Genomic DNA, 11,140 nt, shown 5'->3' with positions numbered 1-11,140 from the left:
TGATGAGCTCAAAGAACACAGGAGGGTGCAGATGATGGCGGTCACCCGCCAAAGGTGTCAGGGCCCTGGTGGAGGAGTGGGAAGGCCTGGGCGGGGAGCTGCGGATGGCGGTGGGGAGGGGCCTCCCCAGGCTGCTGGCTCAGGGTTTCACTTCCTCCAGCTCCACCTCCCCCATTGTGTGCTGGTTACCTCTGGCTCTCACGGGAGCAGTCCTATACCCTTGTCATTGTCTTTTTTAGACAATAAGAACAGAACTGGGTCTTTTCTTTGCTACTGGCTCTTGAAGTTCAAGGTCCTAAAATGATTACTCTCCTGTGTCGTCCCCTAGGAGGGAACTGAGATGCAGAGACTAGAAAAGAATTCTTTAGAGACTCAGGGTGGGGGAGTAGAGCTGGAGGCACAGCCTGCTCTCAAGGAGTTTACATTCTAACTGGGGGGTGGAGGGCAGTGCCAGCTCCTAGCACAACTCCAGGGGGTGCCATGTTCATAGAATACAATGTAAGTGGTGGCCCTGGAGTTGTGCCTGGCAGTGAGGTGGGTGGGGAGAGTCTGTGGGTACCCCCCTGTGTGGGGCTCAGAAGAGAGTGAGCATAACCAGGCAGGTGCACAGCTCAGAGGGCCCAAGGCCAAGAGGAGCAGGGGCGAGGATGGCCTCTGTGGTGTTCTCTGTGCCCAGCACGAGGCCTGGCCCGGCAGGTGACAGCTGGATGAATGGGCAGTGATGCCCAGGCTGCAGTCTCAGAGCAGAGTTGAGGCTTGCTCCAGCACCGGTCCTCTACCCTGTGGGGCTCACTCCCCTCGGTTCTGTTCCCCTAGCAGCCGGGGCTCTTCACTGTGTCGGTGGGGTAGACTCTAAAATCCTCTGGGGAATTTAAAAAATCACCAGATGCCGGAGCCCCATCCCCAGGGACTCCATTCAGGTGGTCAGGAGTGGGCTGGGCATCCCTCACTGGGCATTCTAATGAGAACCACTGCTCTAGAAGTCGTCCCAGTGTTGTGGAAGGATCCAGGTTAAGGATTCTTAATCCTGTGGCTCCATAGATAGAATTCAAAGGGGCCCGTGAACTTGAATGGGAATAAATTACACCTTAATTTTCACCAACTTCCAACTGAAATAGAACATTTTCTTTGATTATAGATGTAGGTGTCAAACCATAGTATTGTTAATAGTGCCTGTGACTTTGTCACCCATAGAAATCACAGATAGTTTTGGTCATTGACTTTATGGTCATTGTGTACATCTTGAAATGTCATTTAAGCTCATCCCTACTTCAAAATTAAGATAATTATTAGACTTCCTCCTAGATTTTGTTATTTAATGAATTAATAAAGGTGGACATATATCACTATATCACGATTTAAAAATTTTGATTACTGGTATTCAATATAATTGTTCCAATTGAAATCCTATGTATCTTATATGTATTTTAAAACGGTATTCTGAGAATGGGGTCCATAGGCTTCCCCAGACTGCCAAAGGGGTCCCTGATCAAAGCCGAGGTCTTCAGAAGGTGAGGGACCTTCAGAGGCGCCTCCTTGTGGCCCCCAGAGGAGACGAGGTGGCATGTAGTAGAAACAGTAACCCCCTCTCTTGCCCTGTGTGGCCTGCAAGGAAAGGTCATGCCGTTTTTCACGGCAAGGGGCTGTCTGACCTCCCCCTTGGGGTGGGCACCCCACCTCATTCACTCTGTTTCCTGTGTCTTGGCAGAAGGGGCCCTGGGCCTCCCATGGCAGCCCTGGAGGAGGCCCAGCTGGGGCTTTCCTTTCTGCCACGTCAACCCACTGGGGAGGGGCAACCCAAACTGCAAGGAAACAGGAAAAGCCTGGACGGAGGAGACAGTTGTTCCCGAGCCTGGGCAGGGCTCCTGCCACTCTGTCACCAGCCTGCCTAACCTGTTATTAGCATTTTGGCCAGAGGAAGGACATGGGAGATGCATTGATTCCTGCTGATGCTCCTTTAGAGCCCCTCTTCAATTCAGCAGACCCTTGGCCTGTGCGGACACCCCTGTGATTCATGCCTGACCCAGACACAGCCCCTGTCCTCAGAGAGCTCACATCAGAGCTAAGAACCCAGAGGGGGGAGCGATGAAACCTTATCAGGGTTTGGAGCTGGGGGCTGGTATAGCTGTCTAGAGCAAATCAGAAACAGATGGGTTAACTTGAAATGATGCTTCCATATTTCACATCCTATCCTGCGTTGTCTGGTGTATGGCTCAGCAGGGCCAAGACTGGTCAGTGGGAGCAAAAAGCAGAGGGCCAGGAACAGCTGAGAGAAGCGTCTGTCCCGGGCCGCTGCGCTCGTGCTGAGAAGTCACCACTTCCAGGCAGCCTGGTACAAATGCCTCTGGCCCTTTCCTTTCAGATTTCAACGAGGATGGACACTGTGGGGTCACAGTCCTTTGGTTCTTATTAAAACCCTGAACCTTTCTCTGCTTGGATTGAGAACATGCTAGTCTTAGCTGCCCAGCTCACAACAGTGTCCTTTGGGTCCCCACCTATTCCCATGAACAGAGCCAGGATGCCAGGTCCCCGGCTGCTCAGGCTGCTGCTTAGTTCCCCTCTCCTCCACTGTCACCCCCAGAGAGAAGGAAGTGGGACGGGACAGGGGGTGCCCATACTTCCAGTTCTGACCATGCCGGGGAAACCAACTGGTAGAAATAACACAGGACCTCATGGGTACAAAAGGTGGCAGAGGCTGCTGGTCCTCCCAGTGCTCACCCTCCCCCTGACTTCTTGATTCCAGAGCAAAAGACCTGCAGGCCTCACCTGTGACCTCTTCCTGCTGGGGAAGTTATAAAGAGTCTTCTAGCATCTTTGGTATCTGAGACCTTCTGCCTCAAGCAAAGGGTTCAGGATTTTAACAAGAACGAAAACACGGTGACCCCAAAGTGTACATCCTCAGTGAAATCTGAAAGAAAGGTGGGCCAGTGGCATTGTGCTTCGCTTCCTGGCAGTGGTGACTTCCCAGCATGAGCTGAGTGGCTCAGGGCAGATGCGTAGTGGAGGGGCTGCTGGTGACAAAAGGAACCCACTGGAAATAAGTGGAAGATGGCCCAGTCTCCTAACTGCCTTTATCTACAAATAAGGAAGGAAGCGTGGGGACTGTGCTTCTAGTGAGCTGAGTCCCTCCCAGAGTCAGGGCTGAGCCACATCGCCAGAGGGCTCAGGAGTGGTTCAGGCCACACAGGTTCGAGGCTGGGGTTCCAGGGTGCTGTGCCCAGAAGCTCTGGACTTTCCGAGGCAGCACTCATTTCACAGATGCCATTAGCCTTCAGTTGTTGGGCCCTGGTAACTGGCTCAGGCGAGGGTCCTGGGAGTCTGGAATGGGCAGGGCTCCCCGGTGTCCTTGGGAGTACGTGTCTTCTAGAGTCCCATCCCCAGCCTTCCTTTCTGGGGCCTCATTGCTTTCTGTTATACATCAGTTCAGAGCGGGCCACTTCATTCCTCTCCTCTGTCCTTTGTCTTGCTTTGCACCTTTTCTTCTTATGGCCAAATTTTAGCCACCACCAAAAGGAAGCCAACTCTCTCTTCCTGCCTCAAACCAATTTTTGATGTCGTGGTCAAATTTTACTAATTTGGGACAAAATACAGACAGATTAGTGAAGAGTCTGTTCTCTTGAGTTCCCTTGAATTGTTAAGAAATCCCGCCTTTGATTTTGTTTGTATGATTCATTCACCCTGTCTCAGAAGGAGTTTGCTACATAAAGGCAAATTTCAGCCCCACCTCTGCCCAAATGAGTGAGATTCCTCTGAGTCTAAACTTCAATTTGGGAGTTTCTTCTACGTAAAATTCTGTGTTTAATAGAGCCTCTGAAAACCAAAACAGACATGAAGCAGGAGGCTCTTTTTTTTTTTTTTTTTCCTTTTTGTCTTTTTTTCCTGACCGGTAACGGGATCGCAACCCTCGGTATCACGCCCGCACCGGGCTCAGCCAGTGAGCGGGAACCGGTCTCCACATGGGATCCGAACCCTCGACGGGAGGGCCACCACGCTTCCCAAGCGGCGCACTCTCCAGTGCGCCACCGGGCCGGCCCACAGGAAGCTCTTTTTAAGGACAATCACCCTCCTGCCTCTTGAAATTGCCACAGAAAAAATGTGGAGGCCACTTTAAAAATATACATGTACAGCATTTAATTTTGGATTCTTGCTCATTGTAATAGAAATATTCTGTGACCCCCTTTTAGTATAAATAAGCAACTTATCCTTAATGAAGCTCACTTGAAGAAAAGACACCTTGCAAAGGCCAACGTTTCATTACTACTGCAGAGCCCCCATCCCTGGTTTCACTTTCTGAGGTTTCAGTTCGTCGCTGTTAACCTTGGTGTCATCTGACATCATCACAGAATAAGGGTGTGCATAGTACAGTGACATATTTTGAGAGAGAGAGAGAGAGAAAAAATACATTCACATAACTTTTATTACAGTATATGGTCATAATTGTTCTACTTTATTATTAGTTGTTGTTAATCTCTTACTGCACCTGATTTATAAATTAGACTTTATCATAGGTATGTATTATAGGGTTTGGTACTATCCGCGATTTCAGGTGTCCACTGGGAGTCTTGGAGTGTGTCCCCATGGGTAAGGGGGGCTGCTGTACTCCTCGCACACCTTCTGAGGATTAAACACAGGATGTATCCTACTGAGGTGTGATCGCCTTTGCAGGGCATCACTGAATTGGAGGAACTTTTATCTTTTACATCCTCCATCATAACCCTGAAATAATGCATGAAGGCTAACCCAGGAACTTTCTTAGCAACAGAGGGCCGCTTGGAAGTTATAGCAGTACTTGTACTTGTGGGCTGCTGACAAGCATGGTGGTTTGGGAATGTCACAATCTCTGCTCATATATATTTCTGAGTAATTCACTGGATACCGTAAAATGAATACTTTCTGTTCCTGTTCATATTTAGCAAAAAGAGCAAAAGAAGTGTCTATGGGATCAGGAGAGAAAAAAACACCCAAACAGCAAATTCTGTTCCATTTGACCCAACGTACAGGATAGCGATCAGGGGATATCTCCCCAGAGCCCGTTTTCCTTTTGACCTTGTGTACTTCCTGTACTTAGCTGCCTCTGCCGGGCGTGCTGCCTAGGCTGGGCTGCGGCTCCTCGGCAGCACTGCCATGACCAGTGGGAGTAGAGGCGACTGCCAGGTAACGAGCGCCTACCATGCATGCACGAGCAACTTCCGCAGGTCACTGCTGGTCCCGCCGCTCTGAGACCTGCACTTCACAGCTCATTAAAGGAGGCCAGAGAATCTCAGGAGCCTGCCCAGGTCCGGTGGCTTCAGGTAGCAGAGCGGGGGTTATAGCCCCAGCTCTGTCTGGCTCCAGAGCCTGTGCTCTTTCAGCCCTCCCACCCCATTCTGCTACTTTGTTTTTCTTGCCAAAACTCTTTATCAGTACAGGAGTGGGAAGGCCTGGCTGCAAGGAGCTCACAATCTAGTGAAGCAGAAAAGGTGGATATATATAAAAAGCATTTCCTTGTCTGTGCAACAAGGAGCCAGGCATTCGGGGACTCTAACTGGAGCAGCAGACCAGATGAGCTAAACTTCAGGCTGTTGGAACAGAGCACTGGGGGAATTCTGGTCAACGTCAGAGTTGTGTGTATGGGGCAGTAGGGGGCGAGGTGGTGGGAAACAGTGAAAATTGGAGAGACCAGGATTCATACCCTTGAGTGATGGGCAGGGTGTAGAAAATATAACAACAACCTCAACAGCTAACATTCATTTTGGGCTCACCAGTGACAGGTTTAAGTGCTTTATAGGTTCTGATACACTGAATCCACCCTACAACCCTCCAAGTAGATACCATTACTCTGCCCACTTTCCACGTGAGAAACAGAGACATGGGGATGTGAGGGAAATTGCCCACGTCCCCAGCTACTAAGTGGGGAGTGAGGATTTGAACCTGGGCAGGCTGGCTTCAAGCCCAAGTTATTACTACTATTATTTTTTGGTGGCTGACTGTTATGAGGACCTGAACCCTTGACCTTGGTGTTATCAGCACCGTGCTCTCCCTAGTGAGTTCCAGCCCAAGTTCTTAACCACTGTACAAAAGACAGGATAAATTAGCATATACCCTCTTGTAGACTTTGCCATTATGCTTGTCAAAATTGTAATTATTTGCTTACTCTCTGTTTTTCCTGCTAGACTATGTCTCCAAGAGGGTAGGGACTATGGCTGTCCTGCTCTCAGAGGTAATTTCAGCATCTCGACTGATGACTGGCTCATAGAAGATACTCAGATGCGTTGAAGAATAGAGAAAATGCACTGAGGGATGTGAGGAGCAGCGCTCGCCCCCGGGGCCACCACGCACGGGCTGGTGAATGTCAGCGAGTCACCTCTCTTCTCTCCCCCGCCCAGCCCCCACATCCACCCCCAGCCAGTTCCCCTTCAGCAAAATGAGGTTGACAGAGGTAAGATTTAGAAAACAATCTGGCAGTTCCTCAAAAAGTTAAACACAGGGTTACCTTATGACCCAGCAGTTCCACCCAAGGTAATAGAAAATACTGTTTATGTCTTCACAAAAACTTGTGCAAGAACGTCCAGAGCAGCCTTATCCATAATTGCCAAAAAGTGGAAACAACTCAAATGTCCATCAGCAGATGAAGGGAATACTATTGCCCCGTGCAGACAACCTGTGTCCTGGGGGAAGACTGTGTCTCAGGCCAGGACCAAGCGTTCTTCCTGCTCTCTCTCGCAAGGACACTGCTCCGTGCCTTCCACTTATTTATTCACCCTCAGGTACTTCCCAGGCCACACATGCTTTCTTTCTCCTAATCTCATGTCAGCCGGCCCAGCGCTCTGAGAACTGGGAGGGCTTCTGGGACCACTGATCTTTGAGATTTGAGAGGGCCTCAAGACCTCAAGGGAGTCTAGGGAATTCATGTTACAGATGGGGAAACTTAGGCCTATCATAGGGAAAGGATGTGTCCACAAGGATTGATGGCAGAGCCCAGATAGAAGTCATCAGACCACACAGTCTAACTATGGAGGTTCATTAAAACCCCTAAAATTACATGAACAATTTTATGGTTATAGTCATTTTCCTGAGAAGAGGGTTTGTCAATGTCTTAAAGAGGTTCTGTAATGTTCCTAGGGTTAAGAACACTTTGAGGGGACATGTATTCCTTTGGGAAAATTCTGACCGACTCTTTGGGGTGTCTTGTTGAGACTTCTCCCCTAGTACTTAGCAGTGCCAGGTGAGAAGCAGGCCTCATGGCAAAATCTATCTACTGAGTGAGAGAATAAATGAATGAATAAATAGATGATAAATGAAACCATCACCTGAATTTAATTCCAATTTTCTTTTTCTTTTTTTTGTAGCTGGCTGGTACAGGGATCCAAACCCTTGACCTTGGTGTTAACACCAGCTCTGACTGAGCTGACCAGCTGGACCCAGTGCTCTTTCTAAAAGTCACAAATGCAAAAAGTAAACTCTAGCCCAGAAAGGACCAGGGACCTTGGATCTGTTGTTTGATGGGCCTGCCCCTCTGGAATGATCTCCCAGGCTGGCTGCACATCTGTGCTTTCTGGGTCGGGTTGACCTGGAGAAGCAATCTCTGAGCCCCTCTATTGGACCAGACTGTCAGCTGACCTGAAGATGGTCTTATTGTATGTAAAAGACTCGTGAGCCTTCCCTGCCTGACTTTGCCAGTGTAAAGAAACCCAATCTCTTTCTCTGGAAGTGCAGGATCCCTAGCAAGCCTCAGACCTTCCTCAGCTCCTGTCCTCAGCAGTGACAGGTGCCACAGAGGTGAGTGGCTTGAAGTCCAATTTTCCTGCCTTTTCCAGGTATGGACTAGTGATTCTCTGCGGGGCGGGGTGGAGGGGTTGGGACACAACAAGGTGCATTTCTTTACAAAAGGATTGCCAGGCAGATCTTTGTGTTTTTGACCTCAGTCACTTTGGCTCAAAAATAATCAGACCAAGGATCTGGGAAACAATGAAGAAAGGAAGAGTTGGACCCAAGCCTGGACAGGCTGAGAGGTTGGGGTTGCATGGGGGCCTGGGGGCTGCCGATACAGTTGCACTGATAGATCTGTGCTCTGAGCTGTTGGGTGGGCTGCTCTCTTTAACTGTCACCTCCCCTATTCTGAGGAGAGCTTGGCGGAGACCTTCCTGTGTTATCCGTCAGTGGCTGTGGGGAAAGGCTGTGAGGAAGCCTGGATCTGAGTCTTAGTATAGCTACTTACAAGCCGAGTGGGCCTGGTCTTCAGAGACAGAGCGGGCTTCAAACCCTGGCAGTCCCCTTGCCTGGCATGTGACCTGGGGGGAGTTGCTCCATTTTTGGAGCCTCAGTTTCCTCATCTGTAAGAGAAAGACCCTGATCCATTTTGATCCCCATTACCCCATTTACTCCCTCTTTGAGGTACTTGGTGACATGTGGGAGGAGGGAATGTCCCTTGTTCCATTGGACTGCCCTGAGGCAGTTAGATAGGACACTTTTCCTTTATGTTGAGGCCTCCTGCCATGCCATCCACCTGGGGACTTAGGAAAGTGAAACGCTTACTTTGAAGGACATCCGCACACCCAGAACCTTCCGTCATTCCTGCCTCATTTTCTTTCCCTCTTTCCCACTGCCCTTCTTGGCACTATTTTGAGGACGCTGTTTACTCAGTCTCTTTAGACAAGGAAGGTGAGAAGGAGTCCTTGCAGGTATGGGTTCGCTGACCCTAGGGAATTGAGGTAGTGATTCAGGGGCACAGGGCAAGCTGGTGGCAGAGCAGCAAGCTCTACTCAGGCTTGGATTCCACAAATGCAGTTGCTTCATAAAACGAATTGAGCAAAATTAGCGATTTCAGTACCACAGAACTCCCTTCTCACTCAAGGAGCGGAGGTACCCAACAGATGCTGGGTGTGGGCTGGAAGAGAGGGGGTTGAAGGAGAGGTGGAATGATGCCAGAGGACATTTCTTGTACCTGCTCCAGAGGAAGCTTTCTGGATCTTTTAGAGTTCCCAGGTGATCCCAATGTACAGCTAAGTTTGAGAATTAAAGGCTGCTGTCAAGGGCTGCTGGAAGACAACCCAATTGTCACAAAGAGCAGGTAATACATGTGGCGGGTGGTGGGGGGAGTGGGGACAGCTGTGGAGCAAGTAGCCAAGGGACCTGGTCGTAATCCTGCTCCTTCCCTGGGACACTGTGCAAGGCACAGCCCTCTGATGGGCTCAGCTCCTGACTGCACAAGGAGATCTTGGCTAACATTGGAATCACCCGGGAGCTAAAAAAGAATACAGATGACTAGGGTCTAATTCAGGAGTTCTGATGCTTTTCCTGGAATCCTGTTTATTTTGCTCCCAAAGTTTCTCAAGTGATTCCAGTGTGCAGCCAAGTTTGGGAACCGCAAAGGTTAGCTAGCATGCGTTGGAATCCCTGGAAGGTGTTTGTATGTTAAAACACCAATTGCCGGCTCCACCCCCAGAGTTTCTGACTGTGCACATTTAGGATGGGGTCTGAGACCTACATTTCTAACCAGTTCCCAGGTGACGCCGATGATGCTAGTCTGGCCCACACTGGGCCCGGACTGGAGTGATGGGTTCAAGCTTCGCTGGACCGTGGACTCACCTGTGAGCTCTTGCAACTCTCAGTGCACGGGCTGCACCAATTAAATCAGAATCAGAAGTGAGGGATGAGACCAGGCATCAGGATTTTCCCCCCAACCTTGCAATATGAAAATGTTCAAATATATAGCAAAATGGAAAGAATTCTAGGATGAACAGCTGTACACCCACCACTCAGATACTACCATGGACATTTGACTGCTTGCTTTGTCACACATCGATCCCTCCAGCCATTCCCTTAACATCAGGATTTCTTAAAGCCAGTTTCTGGCAGGTGGGGTAGAGTAGGGGCGAGAGAACTGTGTTTTGTGGAGGAGACAGCTTTGGTGGGGGACAGTCAGTTCTTGTTTTTATTTCTAAGGAAACAATGGAAAAGTTGCTTAATGTGGAAATCCAAGCCCCGGCTCTCTTTTTACGGCTTCTTTCCCACCCTCTGTTTAGAGTGAGAAATGAGAGGAGAAAGGTCCAGAGAGAGGCCGGCCCACGCAGTGACTCCCCATTCTGGACACAGGCCTGAACTTGCGTTCTCCAAAGTCTTTGGAGCCAGCCCTGAAGGGGAAATTCCCCAATATTAAGTCAAAATTGAGAACCAGAAGCTAAACTTCCTGGGCTCCTCCTCTTTAAGGCTCTTTCTGGCTACAATCTAGGGTTCTCTGCAGATGCCCTCCCTGTCTCCTGGTATTTGTCAAGAGAGAAGACATGGGTTTATTCAGGACCTACTGAATAAATACCATTAGGATCCCCTTCTCTTGAGCTGAGTCTAGTGGGAGATTTCATCTTCTGAAATGTTCTACAATCAGAGGAATTCAAACCAAGGAGTCTAATGTACTTAGTACACGGGCCTGTCCTGGTGGGGAGGATCCCATTGTTCTACCATCACCAGGACCCAGACTTGTCCCGGATCCCCTGTCTAATAAAGATCAGGAGGGGCTGGCCAGTTAGCTCGTTGGTTAGAGTGCCATGTTATAGCACCAAGATCAAGGGTCTGATCCCAGTGCCGGCTGCGAAAAAAAAAAAAAAAAAAAAAAGACCAGTAGAGACTGAAGCTTCTAGACAGAGCGTCTTATTTACTGATTCCAGGGTATTCTCTAAGCTATTGTTGTGGGTTCTGTGTCCTGCCCTCAGAGTTCAAGGCTTTGTAGCATCAAGTGAACGGCCTTCTGTGGATTGAATGTCCCCCCAAAACTCACTGAAGCTTGACCCCTGTTGTAACAGTGCTAAGAGGATGGGAAATTCAATTATGGTCTTTAAAGGGGGGGACCTTCAAGAGGTGACTAGATTGAGAGGAATGTGGCCTTGTGAATGAATCAATCGATCCATTCATGGAGTAATAGGCATGGCTCTGATGGCTTTATAAGGAGAGTGAGTGAGAGGTTTAGTTCTCTCTTGCTCAGCCCGTTCTCCCAACGTGATATTCTCAGTCCCTGTAGAAGATGGCCCTCACCAGAAGCTCTCCCTGGACCATAGACTTCCCAGCCTCCAAAACTGTAAGAAATAAATTTCATTTCTTTATAAACTACCCAGTTTCAGGTATTCTGTTATAAGCAATAGGAGGTGGTCTAATACACTGCCCTTCA

The sequence above is a fragment of the Galeopterus variegatus genome, unplaced genomic scaffold, assembly GCF_000696425.1.
Source record: "Galeopterus variegatus unplaced genomic scaffold, G_variegatus-3.0.2 Scaffold1691, whole genome shotgun sequence".
Classification (NCBI taxonomy): Eukaryota; Metazoa; Chordata; class Mammalia; order Dermoptera; family Cynocephalidae; genus Galeopterus; species Galeopterus variegatus.
The sequence above is the reverse complement of the archived record's forward strand: the minus strand, read 5'-3'. Positions refer to the sequence as shown.